The sequence below is a fragment of the Myxine glutinosa genome, chromosome 13, assembly GCF_964187855.1.
Source record: "Myxine glutinosa chromosome 13, kmMyxGlut1.1, whole genome shotgun sequence".
In the NCBI taxonomy this organism is placed as follows: domain Eukaryota; kingdom Metazoa; phylum Chordata; class Myxini; order Myxiniformes; family Myxinidae; genus Myxine; species Myxine glutinosa.
In genome coordinates this window covers 24275468-24291926 of record NC_136273.1, presented here as the reverse complement: position 1 = coordinate 24291926, position 16459 = coordinate 24275468, and the positions used below count along the sequence as shown (strand labels likewise).

Below are 16459 nucleotides of genomic sequence, written 5' to 3'. Positions count from 1 at the left end.
GGGAACTCCAGCCTGAACAGGAAGAGGAGATGAGAGAAACCAATTCAGGGCCACACGTTGACTTCGACTAGAGAGGAAGTCCGCCAGCCATGCGTGGAGATTTCCATGGATACCAACAGAGGAGAGTTTGGTGAGCAGAGCGGGGTGCCAGACCGTATCGAAGGCACGTGATATGTCAAGGGAGACAGCTCTAATTTCCTGTTTGGCATTGAGGACCTCCATCCATTGTTGAGAAAGCAGAAGCAGCATGTCCAGAGTAGAGTGACCAGGTCTGAAACCAAATTGATGATCAGAGATAAAGCCGTTGGAGAAGAGGAAAGATTTCATATCTGAAGCAATGATGGATTCCATGACTTTGCTGATAATTGGGAGAAGGCTGATTGGTCTGTAGTTGCTGGGATCTGTTTTTGCACCTTTTTTGTGCAAAGCGGTGATGTTGGCAGATTTCCAAGCAGATGGCAGATGACCTTGAGCAAAAGAGAGGGTGAAGAGAACAGAGAGAGGGAGTGAAAGAGCGGAAGAACAAGATTTTAGGACCCGTGGGCTGATGCCGTCAGGTCCAGTCCAGTATATTGTTTGGTAAGTGTTTGGGGCTTGTTTAGAGCAGGCGCTGTTTATGTTGCCATATTGTCTAGGTTAGGTGATCTTGGGACTAGATTGACTGGACTAGTAGGTTCCAGACATTTGAGGTGAAACCAATGGAGCAGAATTGTTTTTAGAATTTTCTTTGTGCTCCATAAACTTCGCCTAGTGTATCAGACCCTTATATCTTGCGTCGTATTTCTCCTCAAAGGGTGGTTCACCTGGTGAAAAATTTGTCCTGCTTCCAGGTCTTAAATAGACATGGCAAAGTTCTTTGGGCAGCATTGCTTTGAATTCTCTTATTTTGTTCCTATCAAGTTGGTGCATTTTGTGCAGGTGCTGCTGAAATGAATGGGTGCACACCTCACAAAATGCACACACCTGAGGCTGTTTGGTTTGAAGAGGTGTAAAAGCAACAAAAGGCAAACAAACATTTAATTTCTGCATTGCAACCAAAATGTTGAAAGAGGCACATGCACACACATTGAAGGTGGATATTTATAGACCTTGTAGATCTTCGGTCCACCTCCGAAAACCCACCCACTTGTGGAGATAGCAGCCAACAACACAAACTTGCATGAGTGCGCACACACACACACACACACACACACACACACACACACACACACACACACACACACACACACACACACACATGGCTGTGCCATATAGTGTTCGGCCATCAAGTCTGCCACATTAATGCCAGTTGCACAAACAATGACATTTCATCTCACCGAGAGTATTAGGAAGATCTCTGACTTCCCTCACTGCGGCTTCATGCTCATTTGCAGAGAGCTTTGCTAAACCAATGTCCCTGGAGAATTGCACAGCACAAGAAATCCCATTGGGAAAATGATTGGGAAAGATTCTGTGGAACTCCTCAACAAAGTTTACGTTTCAAATCTCCATTTGATTTCCACCTGCCATTCTAAATCTCATATTCTCACAAGATAGTCATTTAAGAGACAATATTTCATGCAATCTAAATTGTATCATCATAAATTGGTTTTCTTAAACGAATGTGGAATCGATCCTCTAAAAGGACTGTGCACACATTACCGTCAACGCATGCAGCACCTAAGTCCATTACGTACCTTAAATTATCAATCCTTTGACCTCTCCCCTCTGCTGTTAATACAGGTTGATTGGGCGTACAGCTCAGGCTGCGAGGGAGAGACTGTGATCGTGCGGATGCTTTTCTGCGTGCCTTGGTCAAAGATCGAACCAGTTGTACCTGTAGAGGAAGGAGCGAAACAAACAGCTTTGTTTGAAACTGGTAGCTGCAGCGATGTACTCACAGTGGTATCAAGAGCTCAATTAAAAGTTTGTCATCCCTGTTGGTCATTGGCATACCTCAGCATCGAAGATGTGATGGCAAACGGAGCCAAGTGGAACTTCACGAACTTTTGCCATTTTGCTCTGCACAAGAAATAACCCAACCAGCCAAAAATGATATGTTGTTCAGTAATAAACAAATGATGCACCTTATCATTGTACGTCCACACCTGCATGTTGACATTTTCTACACCTGACAGAACCAGGTGTTTGAAAGGTCATTCAAACACATGCATCCTGACCCCAAAGGGCCACAATGCATGGTCATACCATTGGACCACTCCTCTCAATAGGAGTGAGTCCACTGACATCTAAGATAGATGCCAACATAGGTTCCACCTATGTTCCACAACAACCACCCAGCAAACCACCCATTTCACATTTCCAATCATGTACAGTCTCACTGAAAAAGTAGAAAATGATTTCACATTATTAGGGTGTTTGTCGCTTCGAATAATGAAGAACTATAGTCTTGCTCGTAAAGGTTAGTGTCAAACTGCGAAAGCGGACTGGTAGAACAATGGATGGAATCAATACACATTGATCGAGGTATCCTAACTGGTAATCACTGTGGGAAACAAAGGAGAGGCTGACGTTTCAGGTGTCTGCTGGAACACTGAACGGATCAGGATGCAACAGAAAAAAAGGAACAATAGAGAAAGGGGGAAATCACCAACAGCAGGGTTGAAGGACAAAATAGAGGGAGACTTAGACAAACAATGGGTGTGGGGAGGAATGGGGGGCAGGAAAGGACGCATGGGGTGGACAGGATGGATACAAAAGAAAACACTCAGGAAGGAAAAACTGTAAATTTGTAAGGAGGTGGGCTTGGGAGTTGACGACGGTAGAAAGCTCATGGTTTCTGGATGATCTGAGATGGTGGTGAACAGCTGTCTTTAAGTGAAGACCTTGAGGAAGAATAAGATTGAAGAGAATGTGGAAGTTGGGTCCACAGTAAGGAAAAAAGGAAGAATGCCTCCTTTCTGGTCTTGTGGAGTGGAGGTGAGCAGTGATCCTGTATTTTGGAAGTTTCACCAGAAGGGGGTTGATGGTGAACCACATGCACCATGCAGAGGCTGCAGACAGTTAGAGGTGGGGAGGGGGGGGGGGGGGGACTAAGCATGGAAAGAGAGTAAAGGGTGCAAGACCAGAAAAAGCCGTAGAAAACAGAGCACCTACCTGTCTGTGGTGTCGAAGTGATAGACACAGAGACTCAGCTTCATCACGGGACATTCCAATAATCTCGAATAGGCCTTGCAGGTTTCCACGGCTTCAAGCTGAGAAATATGTGAGGCAGGGGAGCCAGCCCAGAAGGGAGAGCAGTATTCCATCAAGCTGCAGATGAAGGCCCTGTAGGTGAATTGGAGTTCAGGTGTGCCAAGGAAGGACTTTGTACGATGGAGGATGCCTAGTCAGTGGCTGGCTTTGGAGGCCACCTTTGAAATGTGGTTTACTCAAGAAAGACTATGGCTGAGAGTGAGACCCAGCCGTATGAGTGACTGAACTTCCTCAAGACCCAGGACTATGAGTGACTGAACTTCCTATCTTTTGCATTGACGAAGGATTAATGCCCGAAACGTCAGCTTATCATTTTCTTCCCACGGCGATTGGCAATACCTCTATCAACGACCGACCTGTTGATTTCACCATTTTGTGTACGTAATTAATATATATCCCTGAAACATTCGCTTCGCTCAAACAGCTCCATAAAGCCCTCTAGCGTTTTCCAAAAGAACAACATGAGTAAGATAGCTAAAATAAAACGATTTCACTTAATCGACTTTCTCAGTGAAACAGCATCATCTTATATTAAATTTACAATCACTGTCTGCTGTCACATCTGAAATAATACATAAAACATGTATTCAATGGGAAACGGTCGAACATAATTAACTTATGTTTGAATTTAGTCAAGTTTGAAGAGTAGGAACCCAGGAAGCGCGATGCTTGATCGTTGTCATAGTAACTCAACAAAGGATCGCGAGATTTTCATACGAAACGAATTGGTAACATAAAGTATCGCGAGATTTCATTCGAAACGAATTTGCCAACGTTTCTACAGATTTTGCGGAAACGGGTTTTTTTTTTTTCTCTTCAGGGAATAAATTCACGAGGGAACAATAATTGATCAAACAAGGACATGACACGATGGCATTCGATGAAAAAGCACAAAATACCGAAAGACGTTTTGAGAATTCTCACTCAGCGACAGACAGCAGGCGTCTGAGTCCCTCTGGCGATCACTGAGAAAATTATACTTCCGCATCAAGTTGCGTCGAATCTCCTGATGAAACACGGATAATAAGATATAACATGACCGTGAAGCGCAACCTTTCAGTACAAAGATAATCTATTATAATGAGATTGTGTGGGATTGCCGGGTAGGGGTTGATAAAAAAAAGAGGGGGCACCCGGATTTGAACCGGGGACCTCTTGATCTGCAGTCAAATGCTCTACCACTGAGCTATACCCCCGTCACACACAAACCCTTCATAGGAACACATATAAGGGACAATCGCTTATGATTAAAACCTTTCGTTCATGATAGATGAAAAAAGGAGGCACTGCGTCACAACATTCCACGCGGTAAATGGAAAAATGATTTACAGGCATCGGTAGGTAACATCACCCGGAAATGGGCCGCCATTATTACTGAGAAATGGATTCAGTTTCACGATTTCGTCATTTAATGTCAACATCGGGTATTCGCATTCAAGTTTGTACAAAGTGACTAAACAGGTAAAGGTGCGTTCTAACACTGCACGAGCAATCTCCAACCACCTCGTGCTATAATTATATGCTGCTCATTACGAGTTAAAGAGTACAGGCCCACAACGGCCTACCATTATCGATAGGTAAGAGAGGTGTTTTTGAACATCTGTAACGGGAGATGAAGACCGGACAATCGATCTGAAAAGTAAGAACGTCGTGCTCTGGTATATATCGCCCCCTGCTGGCACCCCTCAGACCGATACATTCCAATAGTGGGTGGATTCGATCAGAACCCTTTGGGAATGGTGAACACAACCCCCCCCCCCCCCCACCCCCCAACAGCAAACCATCGTGAATACCTCATTTTGGGAGTCTAATCCAGGGCATCATGGTGTTGGCTTAGAAGTTAGGGTTCCGGCTTGGGATCCTAGGATCCTGGCTTCAAATCCCTGTCAATCGCTGAATTAAAACCAGGGGGGTTGACTCAGCCTGTCATTCCTTCCGAGGTCGGCAAATTGAGTACCAGTTCACTGGTAATTCCCTGTGTGTCGCAAGAGGCGACCAACAGGGTTGGCGGCAGGAAGGGCATCCCGCTGTAAAGCATTGCTTCAAAAAGGGGACCACGGTGCCCGAAAAAGGACCAACCCCTGCTCTGCGGGGGGAAATGGCCTCTAAAGGTGGTACATAATATAGGGTGGACTCACCAACAGCCATAATGGACCCCGGGCAATACTAAGTATCAGGCTCCATTCAAAAAACATTTTAAACAACCTATTCAGAGCTTTCCGTATTTTCGTCATCGGAAATTTTGGTGTTATTCACTTATTCCTATATGCAGATTCGTTTATTAACCTATTCATCCGGATGGGGTGTGGCCAACACTCCTGTGTTCATTTATGAGATTACGTCATCACCGCAATTATCATATTATGTAAACTAGGGAGATACCCGTGAGACGCACGGGTAGGAGGCCAGAAGCAAACAGGCAATGCAGAAACGGTGAATGCTAAAGCATGAAACCAATAAATTCCACATTCCTGTAGCACCTTCAGTCGCACGTCAGACATGGACAGCAAGTTCGTGAAGGACTTCCATGAAAAACGTACCCGTTCGCAAACAAACGGGTACGTTCACGTATAGAAACATCGATCGTGGGACCGTGGCGAATCTGCATATGGCGATCCGCGAAGTTCACGTTCAGAAAGTAGAAACCATCACGGCATGTCGTCATTCACTTGAACTCGATATCTCTTTTTTCATTCCAAACAACATATCTCCAATCACAAATTAATCACAAAATAAACTTTTAACAACATTGTTAATGTTTCCTTCATTGGAAAAACTACCAAATCAACAGTTAAAAGGATTTTGAGCCGATAGCTGTTACGGCCTTGGCAAGATCGATGGAGACAGCGATCTGTTAGCGTATTCACCGCCCAAATAGCTATGTGGATTTCTCTCATGTCGAGATTAAATGTCGTTTGAACTTTGGCCGAGGTCATTATTTACTTTTAATGATGTTTATATACGAATGATGTTTAATGATGTTTATTTTGGTTTTGGTTTGTCCTTTTCGCATATCTCGTGGGATTGTAAGTTGGAGAGACGGCCATGATGGCGGGGAGGGGTTTGGAATTCTCTCAAGCAGGGATTCAACCCGTATCCTTATAAAAGGTTTTTGTCCGAGGTGACCGAGTTCGATCGGTGCAGCCGTTTGTGCGGCACCCGGGAAAACAACATCGTCACAATGAAAACATCGTCACAATGAACGTTTTGCGAACGTGAATGTTATGCGGGAGTCCAAACCTGAGAATGCTGGAGACTAAAGCTGAAATTGGGAAAACGAAATAGCCTATTTTACTCCTGGAGATCCCAGGATTATCCACCCAAAATATCGTTGCGATCGGTTCAGCAGTTTTTACGGTACCTTCAACCGGACAGACAGGCAGACAGACGGACGGACATTTTGTGAATTATAGTAAGATTGTTCCCACAGCAGTTTATTTTACAAGGGAGAGAGTTACTCCCCATGGCATGCCAGGGAATCACCCTGAGTGGCTTGGAGGGAGACAAAATAAAGTTGCCCCCGGTATTTTATCATCACAAACAATCATTAACGTATATGAAAAAAATTTTTAAAGGAATAATTACGGGACCCTACTACTACTAGGTCCGGTAGTTACCCTGTCCTACCCCTCCTCCCACAACTCCTCGCGGCACCCTTGGGTAGACCAAGAACCCCAAACTGAAATTGATGCATGGAAAATAGCAGCAAAGGGACCGCTTCCGGTTCCTCGGGCGAGTGAAGCGTACTTCGAGCTCTCCACGGCATCAAAGTTTATGTATTTTCCCATTCTTGTCTTTGTCAAATTTCCACTGGTTATTTAACTGTGTATGTGTTATTGTGTGTTTCTAGTTAGTATTGGTTTGTAATTCGTACAAACTTGTGTAATTAATCGTTTTCTGGGTCGTACCTCGTGCGCGGCCTGGTAACTTGAGGATTCCCTCCCCCCGTCGGTGTTTTGTCAATTTAAGTTCTTTCCTTCACTGTATTACTTGTTTCTTTTATTTTATTTTCTCCCCCTCACCTCACCTCCCTAGACAAAGAATTCTATATTGATTCTTTCTCTCCTCCCGGACACGTGCTTGTTCGCTCCCCTCCTCGTCTCGGCTTGTGCCCCGCCCCCTGTATCTCGTTTTTCTTCCGCCTCTGCTCCTTCTTTCTCAAATCCACGTTCTCGCTTGGAGACTTTTCCCAGATTGTTTTTCATGGCTTTCATGGTTCTGTTTGGATATTGTTAGAATATGTTTAAACCGCAGCCGTGATGCTGACGCCACCGCCCCCTCCTCCCCCCCCCCCCACCCCCCCCCCCCCCCCCCCCCCCCCAGAATTTCCATGTTTTAAACGTTTCCCAGTGTGTACCCTGGTCAGAATAGGTACACCGTATCCCTGCGTGTCGTAAGAGACGACTAAGAGGGTTGGCGTCAGGAAGGGCATCCGGCCATAAAAACATTGCCTCAAAAAGAGAACCATGACAATTACAACTACATATGGGCAGGGTGCAGCCCGAAGTGGAGATCGGTTTCTGAGGTTTGGGACATGGAATGTAGGGACAATGACAGGGAGATCAGGAGAAGTGGTGGAAGTATTGGTCAGAAGAAGAGTGGACCTATGTTGTGTGCAAGAGATGAGATGGAAGGGAAGTGGTGTGAGAATGGTGAAGGGGAGGCAGGGACAGAAATACAAGTTTGTGTGGCAAGGGTGCCCGGAGGGCGTGAATGGTGTTGGTGTCCTGTTTTCTGAGGAGTTTGTAGACAGTGTGGTGAGTGTGACTAGAGTGAGTGATAGGTTGATGATGGTGAAAATCATGATTGGAAAGCTCTTGGTGAACGTCATCTCGGGATATGCTCCGCAGGTTGGTCGAAGCGATGAAGAGAAGGACAAGTTCTGGTGTGCGATAGAGAAGCTGATGGAAAACGTGAAAGATGAGGAAGTTGTTGTGGTGGGAGGAGACCTGAATGGACATGTGGGAAGGAGTATGGATGGTTTTGAGGGAGTTCATGGGGGGTTACGGATATGGTGTGAGAAATGGAGAAGGTGAAAGGATTTTGGAGTTTGCTGATGGAGCTGATTTGTTGTTTGTAATACTCAGTTCCAGAAAGAGGATAATAAGCTTGTTACATACACGTCAGGTGGGTCGACAACAACCGTTGACTACCTGATGGTGTGTAGGCGAGATAGGGGGCACCTCCGGGACACAAAGGTGATCCCGGGGGAGGAGGCTGTTTCACAGCACCACTTGGTTGTCTGCGACATAAGGGTGAAAGGTGTGAGGAGAGCTCGGCGGGTGAAGTACCAACCGAGAATGAAGGTGTGGAGGTTGAAAGAGGTGACAGTAAGGGAGGCATTAAAAGAGAGGCTGAGTAGGGTAGAGGATGATGTGGTTGAGCTTGAAAGTGGGTGGATGTCAATGAAAGCTAGTCTGTTGGGAGCCGTTGGTGAGGTATGTGGATGGACAAAAGGACCACCGAGGCACTCGGAAACATGGTGGTGGGATGATGAAGTTGGAAAGAGGATTGACGAGAAGAGGAAGAAGTTCAAGGAGTGGCAGAAGGCGAAGGGTACGGGAGCAGAAACAGCAGAGCATGAAAGTTATAAGGCAGCCAGGAAGGCTGCAAAGAAAGAGGTAGCAAAGGCGCAGGAGGCATGTAGGAAAATGTTCGGAGAACGCTTGGATTCGGAAGAGGGTCAGAAAGCAGTATTCAGGATTGCAAAGCACATCGCGAAAGAGAGGTGTGATGTGATGGGGGTGAGTTGCTTGAAGGATGAAGTGGGACAAATCGTTGTCGACCCAGATGGAATTAAAGGAAGATGGAAAAGATATATGGAAATGCTGTTGAATACAGAGAATGAATGGGATGGCAACATAGAGAGTAACCCAGTTTTAGGACCGGCAGAGAAGATAACTGAGAAGGAAGTTGAGGAAGCGATAAAAGCAATGAAGAGTGGAAAAGCGGGAGGGCCGACGGGAGTTGTGGGAGATATGTTGAAGGCAGCAGGAAGTTGGGGTGTGAAGAGAATGACAGAGATCTGTAATCTGGTGGTGAAAGAAGGCCGCATTCCAGTGGATTGGGAACCGAGTACCCTCGTCCCTCTATACAAGGGGAAAGGTGACCCTCTGGAGTGTGGCTCGTACCGAGCGATAAAGTTATTGGAGCATGGAATGAAGGTATTGGAAAGGGTGTTGGAGAGGATAAGGAAGAAAGTGAAGATCGACGAAATGCAGTTTGGATTTATGGCAGGAAGAGGAACGACAGATGCGCTTTTCATTGTGAGGCAGTTGCAGGAGAAGTACATGGAGAAGAGGAAGAAGTTGTTTTTTGGGTTTGTTGATCTGGAGAAAGCATTCGATAGGGTTCCACGCAAAGTATTGACATGGGCATTGAGGAAGTTAGGAGTGGAGGAATGGTTGATCAGAGTAGTGATGGCAATGTACAAAAGAGCATGCACAGCTGTAAGGACGAAGGACGGGAACAGTGGTGAGTTTGAGGTGAAGGTGGGAGTGCATCAGGGGTCGGTACTAAGTCCACTACTATTTGTAGCTGTGATGGCGGTGCTGGCTCAGAACGTAAAGGAGGGTTTACCGTGGGAGTTGTTGGATGCAGATGATCTGGTGTTGATTGCGGAAAGTATGGATGGACTGAAGGAAAAGATGAACAAGTGGAAGGAATGTATGGAGACAAAAGGTCTGAAGGTGAATATCGGAAAGACGAAGGTGATGGCAAGTGGTAAAGCTAGTAAGGGAAACATATGAAAATCTGTTAACTAAATTGTTACCAAAAGATTTCTTCACCAATGTTTGTAAAGGTGTGTAATAACATGTGTTCAAATGTTGAAGGTCAACTCCCGTGGGAAACCCAGAAAAAAAGCTGTTGAATTCGGGTACCGAAAAATTATTTTCGAGAATTTTTATTTTTTTTAATCGGCCCTTAAGTAACTTATGAGGGGTCAAATAAGGGTTTTTCATGATTCTGAGTTGATTGTTAACATTTATATTTCACCACAGACATTCCTTTGTGGAAAAATAATTTCTAAATATATCTCATTTTCTACTTTGCAGGACATGGAGTCTAGCAATATGGATGAAGACGTTACTCCACCTGTGCTCAATTGCTTCATCTGTGCACGCTCGGATACACCAGCTGAAAGGCTCATACAGGCAACTCCAAAGGGATACTCAACTTTATTGAAACAAGCAGAAACTGTCGAAAATGTTACTGTTGTGGAACGTATGAAGGAGGCTCAAAAGGAAGGAAAACTGAGGTACCACCAGAAGTGTAAAAATGATCTGTACAACAACTTTGTTGCAACCACCAAGAAGTCAGCTCAAGCATCAAAGGCAGAGAAAGAGTCATCAAAGTTGAAGAGAAGACGCACTACTTGTGAGTTCAGTTCATCAACTGGCTGCAGTTCTAGAAGATCACAGTCAGTTGACCTCCTGTATAAGGATGTATGCATTCTTTGCAACCAACCAGCCCAGCTCGACAAAAATAATCCAGCACAAGCTAGAAAGAAATACAGAGTGCCAGATAATTTGACTGCAGATACACTGAAGGCAAGCTTGCTGAAGACAGCACGGAGTCGCGGGGATGACTGGGGCACTGAAGTCACTGGACGCCTGGAAGGGATCAACGACTTGGTAGCAGAAGAAACACTGTACCATTTGCGATGCAAACTTATGTTTGCGAGAGGTGACAGTTTGTCCAAGACTGATGAGGAAGGAAAAAGGAAGAGAGGACAGAGGAGTATTGATGAGGAGCGAGAGGCAGTTTTTATTGAATTCTGCGAATGGTTAGACTCAGAATTAGAGCATGGGGTAATGAACATGGACCAAGTCCATGAAAAGCTGCAGGAGTTTGATCAGTCACCAGAGAAGAGCCTTTCTTATTCAAAGCATTGGCTAAAGATAAAACTTCTAGAGAAATACGAAGACACCTTGTATTTCACAACACAGGAAAGAAGGGCAGATGTACTCTGTCTCAAAGATGGCACCGACAATATTCTGCGAGCACATCATGCTAATCTTGACCATGGAGATGAGAAGACTCAGATCATAAAGACGGCACTCAAGTTCATATCCAATGATATTGCCTTGATTGATTTAGGTCCAAAGTCATACCCCACCACACACAGTATGACTGACATCGATAGTCAGCTGACACTTGTTCCTGCAAGCCTTCAGATGTTCTTGAGACCGATTGTCAAGACAGACGAAAGAGTTGCCGTTTGGGGGCAGAATTTTATTAAGGCCTGTCGACCTCGGTCTGGAGTATTGCCACACCAAATGGGGCTTGCCATACAACTTGATCATAGATTTGGGTCAAAATGGATGCTCAACAAGTTCCACCGGCTGGGATACACTGAGTCTTACACGGAGACACAAAACTACAAATACTGCTTCCTTAATAGTAGGAGTGGAGATGATGTTCCAGATACTTCTGGCACTCTTGACACCATTGTGGAGGAAACCGATGAACAGATCAATGATGAGGTTGCGGTTGATGCTGCGCTTGAGGATCAATCAGTGATGACAGCCAAAGTGCCAGCCAGTGAAAGTGAATTGTCAAGTAATGATCAGGTGGTCTTTATGGAGGTTGGGGAAACAAACAATGCAGTCACTCGGTTTGTTGGAGACGATATAGATTTAAACATTGTCTCTATTCACGGAAACACTCCCTTTCACTCAATGGGTTGGATCGAACCAGAGATGAACCAGAGACTCTACCTCCAACAGAGGGTGCAGCTGCACAACATTCACTCCGTGCCTACCTGCAGACCCGGGACTGGATCCTTCTACAGAGCATGTCTCTGAACCCCAGTGACTATGGATGGACAATAGGTGTGCATGGGTATGAGCCAGTTCCAACACTGGACCCCACGGCTCCTGAGGAGCTATTGCAGTTCACGAGCTGTAATTGTCATGGAGATTGCAGCAACCGGCGATGCAGCTGCAAGAAGAATGGGGTCACGTGCATCTCGGCCTGTGGAGTCTGTAATGGCATTACATGCAGAAACTGCAGTCATGATGTTGTTGAGTCTGAAGAAGACATAGACAATGACTGTTGAAACTTCTGACATTGTGAATGAGAAATAACTCTTGAGTATTATATATGTATGTGAAATAAAAGCTACTTTGTGTGTAAATGTAAAAGTGAAAATATAAATGTTAACAATCAACTCAGAATCATGAAAAACCCTTATTTGACCCCTCATAAGTTACTTAAGGGCCGATTTAAAAAAAAAAAAATTCTCGAAAATAATTTTTCGGTACCCGAATTCAACAGCTCTTTTTCTGGGTTTCCCACGGGAGTTGAACTTCAACATTTTAACACATGTTATTACACACCTTTACAAACATATTGGTGAAGAAATTTTTTGGTAACAATTTAGTTAACAGATTTGTGAAATATCTCATAAAATGCCCTTACTAAGCATGTGGTGAGGTGGAAAGAACTGGGAAGTGGCCGTGTGCTGTGTGCAGGAAGGGTGTCGGAGTGAACCTCATTCAATGTACAATGTGCGCTGAGTGGGTTCATCAAAAATGTAGTGGTCTGAGAGGGTCATTTACCAGTGTGGCAGCTACATTCAAATGTAAGGTGTGCACAGAGGGAGCTGCAGATGGAGGAAATGTTGAGTTGGATCTTGGAGACGGCATGAAGCTGGAAGGTGTGAAAACATTTTGCTACCTCGGAGACAAGCTGAATGGAGAAGGTGGATCAGACTTGGCAACGGTTGCTCGAGTGAGATGTGCATGGAAGAAGTTTCGGGAACTGAGTGGCGTGCTGATGAGGAGGAGAGTGTCGCTGAAGCTGAAGGGAAAGGTGTATGCTGCATGTGTGAGAAGTGTTATGATTTATGGGAGCGAGACATGGGTCATGAATGTAGAGCAGCAACGAAGGCTGGAAATGGGTGGAAATGCGATTGGTTCGGTGGATGTGCGGAGTATCGTTGAGAGAGAGGAAGACAAATGATGAATTGCGAAAGATGATGGGAATATTGCCTGTGATTGATGCTGTGAAGAGGATTAGGTTGAGATGGTTTGGTCATGTGTTGAGGAAGGATGAAAGTGACTGGTTGAGAAGAGTGATGGAAATTAATGTGGAAGGAAGTAGAGGACGGGGAAGACCGAGAAAGACTTGGCTAAAGATGGTGGAAGAAGAAATGCGGGCAAGGGGGCTAACAAGGAGATATGCAGAAAATAGGGCAAAATGGAGAAGATTGTCATGGGGACCGCAAGGCTAAGCCCCGCTCTAGCAGGGAAAATGGCCTTAAAATGCATGTTGTTGTTGTTGTTGAAAATAGCAGCAAAAACTTCTGCTGTATGTACGCGTGAGATATTGGCTTGTCTGAATTGTTAGTCTCGGTTAGGCGATTTTGGGCCTAGATTGGCTGGACGAGGAGGTTCCAGATGTCTGAGGTGGAGCCATGGAGCAGACTGGTGGTTGCTCAAATGAGTTATCGCTTTATTAGCCTAATACAGTGGTCAGGTGGTCCAGCCAGCTTGCTTAGAAAACGCTAACATCAAGTTAATGGTGTTTGTGTTTTCTTGTTTACCTTGGGAACCTCACTGGCCATTGGCGTTAATTTGTTTTATTGTGCTATTTCAAGCTTTAATGATATATACACAAAGAATTAAGTTAAGCACCCGCCCCCCGTTTTTTTACAACCTCGCACATTACAAGTTTGTTGTCGTCAAAACAGTGTAATATACCCATGATATTGCTATATTTTCTGGAGAAGTGATATTATGGTCACATAAAAACATAACAATCATGCCGTTTTCAATATTTTATTCTGAATAATTTAAGGTGAAATTTTTTGGGAATTTTAGGCATATTTTCACCTCAATTTAAGTATGGAGCTATAGGTCCATCACGGACAGTGTGGATGACGTTTATGTTTTCTAACGTACAGTCATTGTTCTGAGAAGACCTCTAGCGATCTTTGCGTCAATAACGTGTGTAGGACCCACGTGATCGGATCACTGACTCAACCAATCACTTTTTTTCACTTTGATCACTCAATTTCATCAATGGATAATTGCTAATGTCATACCAATCATTATTTGATCTCACATACCTTAGAATATATGCCAATGTATACATATACACAAAGAATATATATTAGGGGGTGCTTACCTTAATTCGTTGTGTAGGGGTGCTTAACTTAATTCTTTGTGTATACATCTGGATCTGGAAGAGCGGAGCGGGTGGGAAGCGCACCACGGCCAGAAATGGAGATGTCTGCTTTAATTATAGCTCGTACTGAATGGTTTAGGCTTACAATAAACCTTGATGATGGACTTCACCATCTTGTTGATGGTGTGTGTATATGTATGTATGTATGTATGTATGTATGTATGTATGTATGTATGTATGTATATATGTATGTATGTATCTATCTATCTCGATTATTATAAAGCATGAATGTCTTGTATGTCTGTCCATCCGTCCCCAAACTACTTCCTCAGTTTTGGGGCTATCTCCGCCAAAATTTATGTGGAATATTTTTGGGTCACAGCAGGTATCCTAAGATGTGTGGGAGGTTTCATACATTTCTCAATGCAGTTATTATTTTGAGTTTCGATGCAAACGACATGCTATGTATCAACCCTCGCTCGCCTGCAGAATTGTCTGGTTTGAATATCACGTTAGAATGGAATTTATCTTTGTTTACCTCACGAGTGTTTTTAACATTGTATTTTGTTATATTAATGGTATCTTACTATAATTCACCAAATATCCGTCTGTCTGTCTGTCTGTATTTTTTTTTTTTTTTTTTTGTATACAAGATCGAGGCTCGTGAAAGAGCGAACATTAATCACACAAAAAGACAAACCGACACATAAAACATATAACATCGGGAGCGGTAGACAAGATGGGGAGAGAGGGGGAAGGACACAAACACAACATTTGAGAGCAGGGACCGAGAGACATGGAGACATCGAGAGATCTGAGAGGGCGAGGGCTTTGGGGGGGGGGGGGCATGGGAAGGGGGCGGTGGGAGAGGTATAAAACATATGGACACTGCCAGGACTTCCAGGAAAGAAGTTGGAATTTTAAACAAGGTGGATCTGGGGTGAATTAGCGGGGGTAGAAAAGATCAAGGTTTTGGATGGGGGAAGATAAGAGATGGTGGTGAACAGCTGTTTTAAAGACCTGGAGGGAGGAGTGGGATTGAAGGGAGTGAGGGAGTTTGTTCCAGAGGCGGGAGAAAAGAGGAATGAAAGAGTGAAGGTGAGCAGAGAGCCGAGATTTCGGCAGTTTAACCATCAGAGGGTTGCTGGCAGATCTTGTGCGACCTGTAGGAATATTTGGGGGACAGAGCACAGAGAGAGCTGGGGGTGCAAGGCCGGAGAGGAGTCGGTAGAAGACAGAAAGACCACCTACCTGCCTGCGGTGAGTGAATGAAAGGCCCTCAGAGATAGCTTCATCGCGGGAGATTCCAATAATTCTGAAAGCTTTGGTTTCAACAGCGTGAAGCCAAGCTAGGTGTGAGGCAGGAGCACCGGCCCATAGGGGAGAACAGTATTCCATTGAGCTGCGGATGAAAGCCTTGTATGTGGTGAGGAGCTCAGGTGTGCCGAGGAAGGACTTCGCACGACGGAGGATGCCCAGTCGGCGACTGGCTTTGGAGGCCAGCTTGGAAATGTGGTTTTCCCAAGAAAGATCATGGCAGATAGTGAGACCCAAAAGCTTGAGCGACAGAACTTCTTGGAGAGGATTGTTGAGAAAGTAGATGGGAGGGTTGTCCAGTCGATCTTTTCGGAGAGACATAGTAAGAGTGTGAGATTTGTCAGGATTGAAAGACATGTTCCACTTGTTTGACCAGTCTGTGATTTTGTCCAAGTCTTCAGAGAGTGAGGAGGCTGCAGACTGCCGATCTGAGGGAAGAGGAATGGAGCGGCAGAGAGTGGAGTCATCAGCAAAGAGATAGAGAGGATTTTCAAGAGAGTCAGAGAGATCATTGATGAAGACCAGAAAAAGCACGGGGCCCAGAACACTGCCTTGGGGAACTCCAGCCTGAACAGGAAGAGGAGATGAGACAAACCCATTCAGGGCCACACGTTGACGACGACTAGAGAGGAAGTCCGCCAGCCATGCGTGGAGATTTCCATGGATACCAAAGGAGGAGAGTTTGGTGAGCAGAGCGGGGTGCCAGACCGTGTCGAAGGCACGTGATATGTCGAGGGAGACAGCTCTAATTTCCTGTTTGGCATTGAGGACCTCCATCCATTGTTGAGAAAGCAGAAGCAGCATGTCCAGAGTA

The 16459-nt window shown here is 44.9% G+C and overlaps 1 long non-coding RNA gene and 1 other non-coding gene across 2 annotated transcripts; both read right to left on the bottom strand.

Moving 5' to 3' along the window:
- Window positions 1-1728: 1728 nt before the first annotated feature.
- LOC137438438 (uncharacterized) lies at window positions 1729-3837 on the bottom strand. The gene is made up of 3 exons (XR_010986699.1): window positions 3812-3837; window positions 1936-2001; window positions 1729-1816 (listed from the first exon to the last, which is right to left on the bottom strand). It is a non-coding gene; the product is annotated as an uncharacterized LOC137438438 (long non-coding RNA).
- A 482-nt stretch (window positions 3838-4319) lies between these two features.
- TRNAC-GCA (transfer RNA cysteine (anticodon GCA)) lies at window positions 4320-4391 on the bottom strand. The gene has a single exon. It is a non-coding gene; the product is annotated as a tRNA-Cys (tRNA).
- Between the last annotated feature and the right edge of the window lie 12068 nt (window positions 4392-16459).